At 40.0% G+C, this 12,710-nt stretch overlaps 1 protein-coding gene across 3 annotated transcripts in view; it reads left to right on the top strand.

Annotated features, from left to right (window-relative positions):
- The first annotated feature begins 226 nt into the window (after positions 1-226).
- LOC131686161 (rho guanine nucleotide exchange factor 7) overlaps positions 227-12,710 on the top strand; it is a 107,648-nt gene continuing 95,164 nt past the window's right edge. For 2 of the 3 annotated variants that reach the window (XM_058970359.1, XM_058970357.1), the window contains exon 1: positions 227-725. The gene's annotated coding sequence lies outside the window, so the exon portion shown is untranslated. The remainder of the gene's footprint in view (positions 726-12,710) is intronic. The other variant, XM_058970360.1, reaches the window with a different exon arrangement.

The following is a 12,710-nucleotide window of genomic DNA, read 5'->3' as shown; positions in this document are numbered from 1 at the left end:
CCCAATTTAGTCGGTCGATTGGGGAATTTCACTATTGTCACGCTTTCAGTTTCACGTCTATTTTGTATCCAACGACTTTTATCATCGCATAATATAAATTTATTATCACAAATTTAAACCGATTTCTCCACTGTGCGTTTCCAGTGTAACCTGACCTGAATGTCGACCAACAAGCACCCGGCGTTGAAAGTTGAAGTGTCATAATCGATAATAAAAAAACGTTGCTGCTGTCAGATTGCTCATCACAAAATAGAAAGAATGAAGATTCGCTTTTCGTGCCAGCTCGTGCTGCGTTCCAAGGAAAATTAAAGAATACGAAAAGTTCGCGATCAGTCGAGACGTTTTTGTGTGATATTTCCGCTCAGTATAGGCATGTGCAAACAGGAAAATGCTGGTGGAAATCGTTCCCGGATCCTCCGTAAAGTGTGAGCTCGTTATGTGATCTACTGTGTTGGAAGTTGTTTGTTGTGTTATCTGTGAGAAGCTGTGATTGTTTGGAATAAATTCCTTCAGTTGTGACCTTATCGAGAAAGTTACAAAAAAGGAGTAAAAAGAGCACTAGCTGTGCACACAAATGTGAAAAAAAAAAAAATTAAAGACGGAGCGAGAGTTGAAGATCACACAGCAGCAACAGAAAAAAAATCTCGTCTAGGCGAGTGGCAGTGATCTTTTTCTTCAGCTCGCTGGCAGCAGAATTTCATTCTGCCTTTCTCATCCGTTCTCCCGTAAGTGATGCTAATTATAAAACGAAATATTTTTCCCTTTTAGCTTTTTTTTTCTGTACGCTCAGTTTTCACGACGCCAGATACAATAAACGACTAAACAAGAGTGTCGCTGGCGTGTGATCCGTCGTCGTTGTCGTTTACCGCAACATCACTGCGCTAAAGGTTAAGGATACCTACATTCACAGAAAATTGTGAAAATAATATCGCAATTTCCATTTGTTCGTTAGGTATTAGATCAGGTGTGTGTCGGGTAAGGTTACAAAATCTGTTCAGATGCCTCGTGACACTTTTTCGTTGTTTCCCATGCTATATGTTGTATGGTACTTTAATCCCAACAATTTACGTCATGGCGGAGCGAGGAGTGACAAGTTCGGAACAGGTGCAAAAAGCATGTTGAATGGTCTTAGGTTCTATGCCATGTCTTGCTGACATATAATTAAATTTATTCAAATGCCACTAACCTGTACAAAACATCGTCATTTACCTAAGTATAGTAATGATAAGGAGGATGCCTCATTATTCATGTTTGGGCTGGGAACAGTAAACCCTGACGTGACGGTCCCCGCATCGGGTGACTTTAAACTTAATGTGGTAATTTTTTAAGTCCCTGAACAGCTGCTATCTTGTCTGCGCAAACTTTGAATCCTATCCAAAAAAGAAAAAAATACGAGAAACAAAACGTGCAGTAAGTTTATAAATAAACATCACATTCCACATTAAATAAAAAAAATCCTTTCATTCGACCTTGCTAGATGCTAGACATTGTTCAAATGCATTTTGTTGCAAAATCAGACCTAGATATCATTCTCATTCACAGCGCATACGCCAATCTGCAGAGTTAGGTGGTTGTAAGAGAAAATAAACCGAAATTTCTACGGTAAAAATATAAATATTTACAGCATCACTCGTCTGCATTCGTTGGCACTAGTTGTTTACTTCATCTTTTACTATTATAATACCAATCGCGGCCAAGCTGGTGTTTGTTAATATTCGAGGTCTAAATAATATTGTTGATTGCTACGAAAACACACATGAATGTTCAAAAATGTGATGATTAATCTCGAAAAATGTTTTGGATTCCTGGGGAAATGTCATTTTTGTCTGTAAAGGTCAAGGCGGAATTAGGTAGTTGACTTGGTGTAATCGAGGCGCTGCCCCTCCAAAATGGTTATTTCCCTAGGATCGACCGTTCGGATCGTTAAATGAAATAAACAGTTTTGCAAAATTGTTTACCATCAACATAGTAGGCCGCTGAACGTATGCGATGAATCTTTTTTGTGCACAGCTTCAAGTCGTCATTTATCGTCACGGTAACCTAAATATTTCTGCTGAATTTTGACTGATCCAGGGTGCGAAAAACGCCCGAAATATAAGCGTAAATAGCAAATTTGTTTACAAAATATAAGATAGGTGAGCCCGATATGGTAATATCCTAGGTACGTTGAAATTCAGTTTATTATTTGGGTCATACTTAACATCAGATTTTTCTGAATTTATATTTATTATTTTTTTTAGTATCATTCGGAAATCTTTTCTAAAGGAATATACTAATGAAGGTAAGTGTAGCCATAACATGTACTGTTGTCATAACTGGCTTACCTACCCTAACGTTACTTTTCGAATGTAACAAATATTGATGGCAATCGATGGAAAACAGCTGAAGTTATTGCTCTCGGGAGGTGTTCTGCTTGCTACGTGACAATGCTTTGAGTTTGAATTTGAAATGAGTTAAAGGTTTCTGAAACCAATCACGCAACCGAATATTTTAAAAAAATTGTGGTAACAGTAGTATCGAAAAAGTTCGGAAAGGGTGGAATTTGCTTCAACGATCTGCTGCTGAAAGGACCCGATCTGCTTGTGTCACTGGTAGGGGTCTTGCTGCGGTTCAGACAAGGCAAAGTCGCGGTGTGTTCCGATATACGGGAAATGTTTTTGCGAATTCTCATCCGAGATGAAGATAGATGGTCACAATGTTTTCTATGGAGAAGCAGTCCAGAGGAAACCATAGAAGTTTACGTGATCAACGTGGCGATGTTTGGTGCTACGAGTTCTCCATGTACGGCGCAATTTGTTATAAATTGGAATACTCTCGATTACGCAGGTCGTTACCCAAGGGCAGTGGAAGCGATAACAAAGAACCACTACGTTGATGACTTCCTGGATAGTGTTGATTCGGTAAACGAGGCCGTAGAACTTGTTAAGGACGTGCAAGCTATTCACGCAGCAGCGGGATTCCAGTTTGGCAAAATACTGTTCAACGAACAAAGGGTGCTCGACCAACTTGGAGAAGTGGAACCAGCAATAAGTAAATCGTTGCATCTCGGTAAGGACGGAACATTCGAACGCGGTCTAGGTGTGATATGGGTTACGTCAGAAGTCCATTTTACATTCGATCAGACTGATTTGGAGGAAGTTATCGATCTTGACCATGAAACTCCTACAAAGCGGCAAGTGTTACGTGCTGTAATGAGATTATACAACCCCTTGGGATTCGTCGCGCATTTCGTTGTACAAGGGAAGATTCTTATGCAGGAAATTTGACGTACTGGTACGGACTGGGACGAGCCGATCGCAAAGCAGTTACACGAACTTTGGATGAGGTGGATTGAACTGTACAGGAAGATTAGTGAAATGAAAGTTCCTCGCTGTTTCTTCCGGAATTTCTCGCCACAGCAAATTACTGATGTTCAGGTTCATGTATTCACGGACGCTAGCGTGGCAGCCTGTGCGTGTGTGGCCTACTTAAGGATTACGCGATTTGCGATGCGGTAGCGGTAAGTGAAGCGAATGTGTTTGACCTATCTCTTTCGTGTGTGCATGTAGAACGCGTAATACTGTCATAGTAAAAGCGGGGCGAACGCGACAAAACACTATGTAAAGTGCTCAGACGCATCCGCAAACGCTTCGCTTTCCGCTTTAGCTTGTCATCGGCCTAACAGTTAGGAAGGAGAGCTGGTGTTTATTGATAGCGGCGAAAACTAAAGTTGCTCCACTTCGAACGCAATCAATCCCGTTTGGAGCTACAAGCGGCTATGATGGGGTCCCGGTTATTACATAACATCTGTTCAGTTCTTACTATTAGCATTCAAAGGTGCTTCCGGTGGACAGACTCGGCTACAGTTCTTGCCTGGCTCCGCTCCGATAGCCGCCGTTACCATCAGTTGGTCTCCTTTCGGGTTGGCGAAATTCTATCGCTCACCATTGTAAATGAGTGGCGCTACGTACCGTCTCGAGAAAACGTAGCAGATGATGCCACAAAATGGAGCTCCGGACCATCGTTCAACCCAACTTGTCGTTGGTACCAAAGCTCGCCATTCCTGCTAGATCCAGACAGTCAATGGCCTACAGAGCGGCTAGGAGATATTGCAGCGGTAAATGCAGAAAACGAAGAAATTCGAGTACAGTTTTTCCAATTAGAACCGACTGCTACGCGCAATGGCGTATGTTCATCGTGTTATTAATGTATGGAAACACAGACCACGTGCGAATACGCCTCTTGCAGTTCTAAATCAGATCGATTACTTAGAGGTAGAAGGGATGTTGTGGCGTCAAGCACAGGCACAAGCGTACCCGGAGGAACTATCTCTGTTGGTTGATGGACGTAGCGTTTCCAAAGGTAGTTCACTTCGTATGCTGTCTCCATTCGTGGATGAGAGGGGAGTTTTACGAGTTGGTGGTAGAATTGAAAACGCGCCAGATATTTCCTACGATGCCAAGCACCCAGTCGTGTTGCCAAGAAGCCATAGAATCACTTACCTCGTCGTGCTTAGTTTCCACCAGTGGTTCCTTCATGCCAATAGTGAAACAGTATGCAACGAGTTAAAGCAGAAGTTCTACATTGCGATGATGCGAATGGTAGAACGTAGTGTATGCAGGAGCTTTCAGTACTGTAAGATTAAAGCTCTTGATGGGATCACTTCCGAAGGTCCGATTGACGCCATTCATTCGCCCATTTACTGGCGTGGATTATATGAGCCCCTTTGAAGTGAAAGTTGGTCGCAATATCGTACGGTGGATATGCTTATTCACCTGCCTTACGGTACGAGCAGTTCATTTGGAGCTGGCACACAGTTTGTCTACGAAGTCTTGTGTGATGGCTTTCCGTAGATTTTTCAGCCGGCGTGGGGCTCCACTCGAAGTATTCACGGACAACGTTACCAACTTTGTGGGAGCAAGTCGTCAGTTAGCAGAAGAGATGAGGAAGATTACCGAGATAAACGTAACATGTGCAGCCACGTTCACCAACGCTCGAACTCAGTCGTATTTTAACGTTCCCGCAGCTTCTCACATGGGCGGGCCGAGGGAGCGAATAGTGAGGTCCGTCAAAAAAGCAATGCAAGCCATCTCCGATAATCTACATCATCCGAGTGACGAGGTCTCGAAGAAAATAATGTTGGAAGCCAGAGGCGACGCGTGGTTCCACCGTCAACCTGTTCAATATACCACCAAGACCCTGAAAACGTCACAATTCTGTTCAGCTGATTCTTTCGTCGTCGATTTCATCCAACATCTAACGAATAGGATCAATGAAAAATGTTCTTTGACAGAAAATTTCGCTGGAGCTGACCAAAACAAATTTGTTGTCAAATCCCACCAGTGAATTGTCCAACAAACTTCTTGTAGAATGCTTAATTTACCGTAGAAAAAGAACAACAAATATATAACATATCCGAGAAGTTTGCCACTTAATTAGAATTGAAAAAGATTTCTTAACAGAAACATAAGCAATACAACCATGTATAACCTTCCGACAGTTGCGCTAGTGCACTGAGTGCACGCTGCTCTGAAAATCTAACGAAATCATCTTAGAGCAGCTGCGGCTGCTCGTTCAGTGAACCGTTTGCGCGACTTCCGGTGGGATAAAGAGATTAAAACTTAGAATCTTATTTTCTATACACCGAGAATTATTCGTCCTTCTGTTCAAGATAGATTGAAACATTTGTCAACCGGTTTAAGAAAATACCTTAATTCCTTCAAATTTGATAGAAATTTGAATGTTGTATTTTCCTCGCAAATTATCGTAGCAAACAGGCATTTAAGATCCGAGCGATCATGATTAGAACAACCTCTGATTTGAGTTTGTATGTTTTACACATTCAGTAGATATATTTTTAGCATATGAATACAAAGATCAAACGATTTCTTTGACGCAAAAGTTGACGGTTCATTATTATAGTTGAACCAACCAAATACATACGTGCTTGTAACTAGTATGTCCCAGGGGCAGCAACATCTTATTAGGCTACCCAAGACAAAAAAGCGTTCGACCAATAGCTATGAACGTACGGCGCAAGGTATTCGAAAATTATAAAGCGCTCTCGTTTTGCACACAGCTCCAACGCCCACATGTACAACGCAGCAATGCACGCTGGTTCAATATTTGATTTGAACCGGAGCAAAAGAGAATAGAAAGAGCCTCGCCCATGACACTCACGCTGCTATTCCAGCCGACACTCATGCAACTGTTCCCTCTAGAGCATGCGATGAGAGTACGAGATGCGTGCATGTTTCTGGTAGAACCGGTCATAGGAAAGTACTGCTAGAGACACTAGGTTGATTTATCGTTCAGATTAAATTATCGAACTTCAAGGTTCGGAGATTATTACTTTCATTAAAAATAGTTTACGTGCTACTGCTGTAATGTTAACGCAAAACTGGTTTTGGGTCGTCTGATTGTTCCTACCTGTTCAGTGAACAGGTTGAACGTACCGACGCGTCGCCTTTGTTGGAAGCGGAAGGGATCGTCAACTGCCGTCCATTGACTTATGTTCCCTTGGAAGCTGCAGATCAAGAGGCACTAACTCCGAATAATTTTTTACTGTACGGTTTAAATGGAATAAAACAGCTAATAGCGGATGATCCAGATGGCCGATGTGTTCTCCGAGCCAGTTGGAATGTGGCCAAAGAAATTTTAGATCAGTTCTGGCGAAGGTGGATTCGGGAATACCTCCCAATGCTAACCAAGTGGACAAAATGGTTCGATGCAGTTAAGCCCCTGGAACCTGGCGACCTAGTCATCATAATGGACGAACATGCTAGGAACCGCTGGAAACGTGGACGCATCCTGGAGACCTTTCCTGACAAATCCAGGCAGGTCAGGCGTGCCACAGTGCAGACAGCCAGAGGGGTGTTCGCCAGGCCGGCAGTAAAACTGGCGGTTCTTGATGTTGTAAGTGGTAGTCATCAGCCGGAGGAAGTTGCTCCGGAAGTGGCAATGGTTCACGGGTCGGGGGATGTTGGCGATACCCCTTGTCGCGGCAAGTAACTGGTGACCAATTGACCATCCCTCGCTTGCGAAACGTCACGACCGAGCAAATCGAACGACTTGACAGTTGGGGCGATTACATCAACATAACACGATTAGTCAGCACAATTAGAATTATTCATATATAGTGGAAGTGGAAGATTTGCCTTTGAAATATTGATTAGCCTAATTTGAATTATACTTATTTTCCTATTTACGTAGCCCTATTATCCACGTAGTAAGTGGAAAGTGGGGAATTAAGGTACGATACTAAAACTAATACTAATACTTACCTAGATATATTATTAAAGACTAAAACCTAACCTATACTTACCGTTGACCATATAGGCTGTATTCGATTCTTTCTTTCGTGGTGAACCGGGAACCTGAAAGGTTAGGAAAGACACTGAAAATGTAAACTAAATAATTATATACTTACCTTTAACTAAAACTAATGAATTAAATAAATTATAGTATTTTAGCTGCTAAGTCTGCAACAAAAATACGGTGTTTGTTCTGACCATCGGGAACACTGCTCTTCGTAAACGTTTTTATGTTGACGACTTTGTTGACTGAGTCGAGTCCATCCATCTCCATCCATTTGAGGTTGGATCTAATCGAACTTCTGGCCAAAGAGGGCAAGTGGACATTAAACCAACTACCGGTTCTTTCAGGACTGCCATCCGATCGAATTGGTACGCAGTCGGCGATTCGAGAATCTAACAACCTCCACTTTAGCTCCGAAATAGACCAATACAAAGGGACGCCAACGATGCGTTTAATAATTTCAGCGATATCGCAGTTACTCGCCTTCTTTGGGGTTAACCTTGCCAATTATCATCTGCAACGCTTATAGGTGCTTCCACGTTCAAGTTTATGGGATGACGAAGCGCCGGAATTTCTTGGGAGAAACTATTCGCACCACTTTACACATTTGCCAACTTTCGTGTCAGTCATGATGAACTTCTACCAAAGTCCATCATTCTGTGACCGTCGGAATCAGCGTACGGGGCGTGTACGTATGCATGATGTATTGATTCTTCAGAACAGGTTCGTGTACAATTCCTAGCATCCAAATCTGGAGTAGCACCGATGAAGAAAATTTCGCTATCTCGGCTAGAACTTCCGCTTCAGATCCTGATCAAGAACCTCAAAAGATAATATCAAATGTCATCTACCTGATGTTCGCTTTGCATGATACGCCAATGAATGTTTTATAATACATTGGCAAGCAAAATGATGCACTTTTTTAAAAGATCTGAAGCGTTCTTACGTATAGTATAAAAAAATATGAAACGCGAAGAGTGCGATATTTTACATGACCCAGAGACTTCTACAAAATGATTGCAAAACATATGTTGGCTGCGATGCCGATCGTTGGTTGATCAAAGCGGGCTGTCCGATTGGGCACTGTTGATTTTCGGTGGTTGTATCTATGGATCGTCTAGATGCTGGGAACAGGCAGCAATGATGAAGGGCCTCCAATCGTCATACTTCGATCTTCGATGCCATCTGTTTGCGCTGCTAACCGATTCGCAACCTTGGTGATATCTGACGACTACATAGTGAATGTTTGCTTCGGATTTTTTGAACGGAGATTTCATGAAATTTTAGTCACTACTTGAAAAGCTGTTTCGAACTAAATCACAAGAAGTAAATGCTTCTCACATTTAATAAGAAGTCTATCGTTTTATAAATATAAATAAATATTCGAATTGTGTATGAATGTAAGTTACAATTTGCAGTTGCTTTGAAAGACAGTTTGATGTTCTCAGTGATGTTGTTTGTAATGGCATTAGCTGATTTGCATGAGTATCCATTCGTCAAGGTTACCTGGGTAGGAGACGCATTTACGTCATACTTTGAAACAGATTCATGAAGTGACAATGACAAAACCAATCTGAAAAAGATTCCATTATGATGCGTAATACGGTTAACTTTTATCGTTATTAATTCGGTCAGGAACAAGAGATCGTGATGTCATATTTTAACATAGTTAATACGATTTTACGAGACAGTGCCTCTACACAAAGAGAAAGCATTTCGTCCCAAGATGTATGATAAATATGAATCCACTCATCTCTTGACTATAAATAGAATTTTTAAAGATCGTTGGAATCGCTGGCCCGGTAGGATGGATTGCGGTGATGATTGATGATCGGACGAACACCAAACACCGTCCTGTAATGGGTCGTTTCGGATGCAAGCTCAGCTGGTCCGTGCGAACCGATTGCAGATTTATTGGAATCAGCGTCAGTGACACAAGCAGCCATGCTGTGGTAAATATTCATTTTTATGACTATGACTCGTTTGGAGTGATAATGACACGAGAAATATGGCTTTGTGAAATGGTGTGAATTTGTTTTCTATGATTTCTTTTTAGAGCATTAGTAGTGCTTTACAAAATCACTGAATATTTAGTGTTACTGTTACATGCTTAAATATGTAGACTCATGTATGTTTTACAGAACACAAGACTTCTTAAATTCTGAAATGTGAGGATATTGAAATGGATTTCATCACAACCCTTTCCCTTTTTCCAAGTCAACCGAGCTTCAATGTAAAGTTTTTGAATAAAACGACTTGCTACTAACGTCATCCGACTCGCACGGGTTCCTATTTTTGGTGTCTTCTTTATTGAAATCGTATACGTGGCCGGAGTTACCGGGCAAAAGGAATTAAACTTCCTTTTACGACCACATCCACCTAGTTTAACGATAGTGAATTTGAATTCAGCTCATGGTATTCGTGTATAGTCATTATAAATAGACATATATCATTTAAAGTTGGTTATGTGAATTACTTAGATGCTGACCTAAAGCAGTGACTTGCCAAGGGTTTTTTTTTCAAATATGGCAATAAATTATGACATCCTGGATCAAGTTTCTGATGCTCTCCGTTGAACTATAAATCTGTTCAATCGCTGATTAATCTGAAGCCTACCAATATACATGCTCAGAAATGGCATTTTAAGGTGCTTTTTGGAACTGTACCAGTCCTAGGGTCAGTTCTGGGTGCCATCAGAGTAATTGAAGTATAGTTCATAATAAGAGAGGGATTCCATGAGAAGTCGGCCGACCACAAAATAAGACCATCGTCGATTCGAACGAAACTTTGAAGTTGTGTTCGGTTTATGAATTTCCATGATTTTCTCTGACAATTGCAATATTTTGATGCAAGAGCAATTTTTCAAAAGTATTTAAAAATTTCTACGCGCATTAATTTCATTTTTTTCTTCGATTACTGTATTTTATACAGCCAAACTTTCTGAAACCGAACTTCAAGGAATACATATTTATGTGCAAAAACAAAAAAATTGCGTTAAAAATTTAAATTGCAAGAAACCATTTTTTTCTATTTTTTATATTTTGTCAAGAAAAACTTAAAGAGAAAAGAAACATTTTGAATGTGATTGTACGATGGAGAACTTATCAGTAAAAAAGTCTTTCTAACAATAAATTTATATATGTTTTTAAATTTCACACTAATTGACATACAAAACTGTAATTTTATTCCAGAATATAATTCTACGTATAATTTTAAATCGAAATGCATTTAGCAAACATCTTCCAAAATGCGATAGTTTTCGAGATATTTGGAATTTTGTTCTAATAAAAACAGTTAATTCGTGTGATTATGCCCTTTTTAAAAGTTACTCGCGTTACCCCATCATAAAATGTCAAAAATTAAATGTTTAAAAGACGTAAAAGAAAATTGTTCAGTGTAATTGGATCATGGAGAAGCTTCCAACAAAAAAGTTTTCCTAACAACAACTTTTGACATATTTTTATAATTCATTTGCAATCAAAAATACAATTTTCTGTTTGAATATGATTCTAAACGCTATTTTAAATCAAAATGCGAATAATAAAAAAAATTCTGAAATGCAGTAGTTCTCGAGATATTTCAAATTTTGTTTTAGCAACACAATTCTTTTGTTTTATTACGACCTTTTCAGAAGTTATTCGCGTTTTTCCATCAACAACAGTAAGTTTTTCAAAAGGCCCTTCCCCTTTTTATGTAACTTTCTCTTTGACATCAAGGTGATATTGTAAACCATTTGAAAGCTATACGAAAACAGCCAAAATATGACAGAACTATTTAGTTTAATCATAAGACCCTATGGTTGAAGCATTCTAATTGAATTTTAGAATCATTTTCTCGAACACTTTCCTATTGCAATCGACCGATTCGAGTTGTGATCGGAGAACTTGGTTTTGGAATGGCGCAGACCTGTACTTACCTCCAATCTTGAGGAACAATATCAAGCAACTTGTTGGTTAACTTCACAAACGCTTTTTTGCAGAATCAAACAGATTTCAGAACAAGTTGAATTCGATACCGTCTGGCCCCGGGGCTTTGTTATTGCATAGCAAGAGTGCAAGTGAGGACTCCAGACGGTGTTTGGTTCGCGTTTGTGAAGAGACGCTACGCAGTAGGACTTCTGAGTCAATACAGATCCAAGACAAGCCTTCTTTTACAAAGTCGAATATCCAGCAGTTCGAATATTTCACGCTTTTGTTAGTTCGTTGACGCATACGTCTGGCTGTGCTCCAAAAATACTCTGCGATGTTTCTCTTGTAACCGCGTTCTTCAGCTTTCATCAATTTTTCTAGAAACGATTTCCTATGCGTTGGACATTTCCGCGTATACCTCTAAGTACTCGTCTCACCACGAGTTAGATATCGTCCGCAAGTGTTTCATCTGAGATTGAATCGCGATTTCGAGAATGAAGCCAACCAACGCTTCCTCCGGAGGAAGCTCTTGTTTTGATTCGATGGTTTCGAATATAGTGGACACGTGACTCTTCTAATCAATATTTTGTGTGAGGTCATACTAAATGTTGATTGAGGTCAAGCAAAGGGACCAATTTAATGTGCTTGGGCGCGTTGGTGTTATAGGGAATCGTATAGTTTAGCCCGTATACAAGATGGTCATATTGAAGGTTATGACACAAAGATTATGTAGTAGGGTAGATCGATTATTATTTTAAAGGCTACCCCATGGCACACCGCGGGAGTTGAAGTCACCTATAATTAGCTGCGGTGCGGTTAGGAATTTCGTGATATCACAAAGCTTTCAGCGTAACTCAAAGGGAAATTTAGAAGGAAGCAATGCAAAAGGTGGTTTTCTTTGACAAGCGAAAACTTCAATGCTTGGTGTCAAGGGCAAGTTAATTTGATTGAAAGAATAGCACATTTTGATCCTCGAAAGAAGGTGCGATACGGAGATCTGATATGCAAAGAAACGAAATCATCATCACGAAATCTTACATGCTTCTTTGTTTCTTGAGCAACCTTGACGTCGTTGGCATTGATCGCAGAATAGTAGAAGAGGAATTTTTTCCTTTTTAAAAGAGAGGCTGGGAGAATCTGACTGACTATAAACTCTGACAAGTCAAAGTTCATGGTAATTGGTAGAGAACGAGGTAGTCTTACGGTGTTGGTTTCGAGGTATAAACCGATGAGGTACGATGTTATTGCCGAAACTACTGATATGTGATAACGATGTTGGCTGCGAGGTAAAAGTCACTTTGCATACTTTGTTTTTCAAAAATGATCTAGACTGTCTTTTGAAAATGGTCAAACATTTTTTACCATTTTTTTTCATACGGCTATAGTCTAAAAATGACTAATCCTACAAAAAATTGTGATTTTCACAAAATTAGTTAAATTTTTGAATAAAAATATTGAAAAAATTCTTCATCAATTCCTACACTGAAAAAAGTCGATTTTAAAAAT

The sequence above is a fragment of the Topomyia yanbarensis genome, chromosome 2 (assembly GCF_030247195.1).
Source record: "Topomyia yanbarensis strain Yona2022 chromosome 2, ASM3024719v1, whole genome shotgun sequence".
Taxonomy (NCBI): domain Eukaryota; kingdom Metazoa; phylum Arthropoda; class Insecta; order Diptera; family Culicidae; genus Topomyia; species Topomyia yanbarensis.
This window is presented reverse-complemented; position numbering and strand designations above follow the sequence as displayed.